We start from the raw sequence: 2,755 nt of genomic DNA, 5'->3' as shown, positions 1-2,755 counted from the left end.
AAGCCAGCATTTCTGAGTGACAAATTTACAGCCAAGCACATGGTCAGAAAAAGGGGCTTGACTCTGGGCGTGTAAAACCGGTCCCTGCTTTCCCTCTCTTAGCCTCAGATTCATCAACTACCCACTTATGTTGTGAGGAAATGAGATGGTATATACATAAAGCACTTGGCACCGTGCTTGCCCAGCAATAATTGGGAGCTGTTGTATAATAGCAGGGCCCTAACTCAGTCAGTGGTGAAGAGTGTCTCTTGTGGAGCGTTGTGGGACTCTGTCCTGATCAACAGACCAGATGGTGTAGTTGAAGTGGAGAGGAGCAGCCTGGATCTAAAATTAGAGAGGGAGCAGAATTTCCTCCATTGGTCCAATAGCTGGGATTCCACCTTCCAATGTAGGGGGCGCAGGTTCAATTCCCGACAGGGGAACTAGGGTCCTGCATGCCACATGGTGCAGCCAAAATTTAAAAAACAAAACAAAAACAGAAAAATAAACCGAAAGGGGGAGGAAACAGGAGGCAATAGAACCAGCACTGAAAACAATTTCAACAAGCTGAAATAAGCAAGAAGACACTGTTGTCCTGTGAGCTTCATGAAGGGGGAGACACTACACAAAGCAGAGGGTCGGGGAGAGACCTGACTTGACCCCAGTTCCAGCGAAAAGGATCTGAATAATTTAATTGACCACAACCTGATGGGAACTAGTCATGGGAGAGAAAGACTCTGAAGCCCAGCAGTCTTAGGCTGCATTAACAATGTGTCGTGTCCAGACTGCGGGAAATAATAGGCCTATTGTTCTCGCTTGGTCAGGCCATATCTGGAATCTTACACTGCTACACTTTCAGACTGGAATCGAGCCAAGAGAGGGGACCAGCCCAGCCTTGGCTCCCAGGCATTTGTGCTAAGCACTTCCCCTGAATTTTCTGGTTTCATACTCAAAACAGGTGGTCATTTAATATCTCTACCTTATAAATGTAGGACAGTTAACTGGGTTGCCCAGGATCAACCACACAACTAGTAAATGGAGGAGCCTGGGGCTTTTCTGAATGGGCTCCCCTTGTGCTGTCCCTTAGGGAGACTGAGCAGGCATCACTGAATACATATTTAAGTTCCTACTATGAATCAGGCCCCCAGCTAGTCAGTGGGGAAACAGGAGTGAAAAAGATGTGATTCTCACTTTCTGAGAGCTCAAGGTTTGACTGGGGTCTAAATCACTTCTGATGCAGTGTAATCCCCTAGGGCTGAGGATGTTAGGGCTGTGGACTCAAGCCCAGAGAAGGGCAGACATAGAAGAGTGTCACGCAGCTCATGGCAGAGCCATGGGGGCCAGTCCAGGCCCTTTGCACCAATTCAGCTGCCTCACCTTGGCTCTCAGCAGTGGCCAAGATGGGGATTTTCTAAGGCAGATGAGGAAGCTTGGTGTGGCCATCATGGGGCTGCGAGACCTTATCTCTCCTGCTGGCAATAAGATTTTATGAAAGAAAAAAGGACCTGACACAGCAACCACAGGCAAAGGATTGAGTGGCCTTTGAGCAATCACTTCACTGGTCAGTGCCAACTGGCCCCCTCTTGGCCTCTTGAGTGTCTGGGAAGCCAGGAGTGACGGTGACACAAGGGACACACCGGTGGTAAAAGACTGTTTTTCGACATCTGTCTGGCCCCCCATCTTCTTTCTTTTTCTTTTGGCCAGACCCCAAGGCTTTACAGGATCTTAATTCTCCACCAGTGATGGAGTGCCCTCAGAGTCCTAACCACTGAACCGCCCGGGGAATTCCCCTCCCACCTTCTTTCAAGGAGCAGATTATTCAGCACTCTTTCAAATCTTTCCTTGACTGTTTCAACTCAGGGCTTCCTATATCCCAGGGCTTCTTGTTGGGGAGACAGGTTCAGCCTTTTCATTTTTGCTGAGAGGGATAGCGGCGGTGCAATGAAGAGGGAAGGCTTTGAAATGGGGCAAAACCTAGCCCTGGCTCTGCCACATTACAGCTATTTCATTTGCGTTTTCCTCCCCTTAGTTGTAAAACGGAGATAATAATAGTACCACCCTCACAGGGTGGTTAAAGGGCTGAAGAAGATCCTGTCAAGCCTGGAGGAAGTTCTCCATAAAATGCTGCTGTTACTATCATTGTGTGCTAACGGCTGTGGTCTCCACGCCTTTCCACAAAGTGGGGGTTTCTGCCCAAGGCAAAGCGTTGCCTCTGCGTTGCCTGGTTACCTCAGCTTGTCTTTCTCCCCCATCAGGAGGACCGCAAAGATGCCTCTGTCCACAAGAAGAAATAGTCCATCTTGGGGAAAGAGAGAGAGGCGTCGGTTAGGAAAGTGCCAGCGCTACATACTCCAGGTTTAGAGCAGAAGGAGACTCGACTTGATTCCAGAAGTTAAAAGGGGGCAGTGGGCTTTGGAGCTCCTACTTTTACTGGACCTGCGGGTTCGAAGTCATGAGGTGTAGATCTCGCTCTGGGAGAACTCACTCTGGGGGTCCGTGGGCAGGTCACTTTTAGCCTTGGGCTTCAGTTTCCTCGTGCGTGTCAGGTGGGTCTCCAGGCCTTCCCCCGATGTTGCGCGGAGCACGCGCAGCCGGATACGGGTTCCGGACTAGAGAACGTGGCTGGATGGCACCAGCTAGCAGGCCGGGTGGTTTGGGCAGGCGGGAGGACCGGCGCGCTCCAGGATTGGCTGGAGGCGGGGTAGCAAAGCTCCAGGATTGGCCAGATCAGAGAGGGCTGGACGAACCTTTAAGAGGCGCGGGGGGCGTGCAGGGG

Source organism: Bison bison, unplaced genomic scaffold, assembly GCF_000754665.1.
Source record: "Bison bison bison isolate TAMUID 2011002044 unplaced genomic scaffold, Bison_UMD1.0 scf7180017864484, whole genome shotgun sequence".
NCBI lineage: Eukaryota > Metazoa > Chordata > Mammalia > Artiodactyla > Bovidae > Bison > Bison bison.
This window is presented reverse-complemented; position numbering follows the sequence as displayed.